Consider the following 347-nt stretch of genomic DNA (forward strand, 5'->3'; position numbering starts at 1 on the left):
GAGTGAGTGGTAAGATCAAGTGTCTCATGTTGGCCAGGAAAGGAATGCAAGATGCGTGAGGATTAGGTTTCTGCCTTATACTTTTTAATCGTTTGTTATAGCTGTTTGGCCTGCTTCTTTCTCGGGGAAAACCCATTTAAAAGCAAATCTGTTTATTGTAGGTTCTAAGAATATTCTGAGATGAATTTAGATATTCGGCTTTAGACAGAAAATGATCATACGATTACTGAAAGGATAAGAAGCAACCAGAATGACGCCGTTATTCGTGGCATTTTTCATTTTTATTTACTTATTTATCTAATTTTTCACTCATCCCTGCTACAGAAGAAGGGAGACCTTGCAGGCTG

At 37.8% G+C, this 347-nt stretch overlaps 1 protein-coding gene across 1 annotated transcript in view; it reads left to right on the plus strand.

Moving 5' to 3' along the window:
- LOC119585615 overlaps positions 1 to 347 on the plus strand; it is a 9322-nt gene that overhangs the window by 8372 nt on the left and 603 nt on the right. The window lies entirely within an intron of this gene.

This window comes from Penaeus monodon, chromosome 20 (genome assembly GCF_015228065.2).
Source record: "Penaeus monodon isolate SGIC_2016 chromosome 20, NSTDA_Pmon_1, whole genome shotgun sequence".
In the NCBI taxonomy this organism is placed as follows: Eukaryota; Metazoa; Arthropoda; class Malacostraca; order Decapoda; family Penaeidae; genus Penaeus; species Penaeus monodon.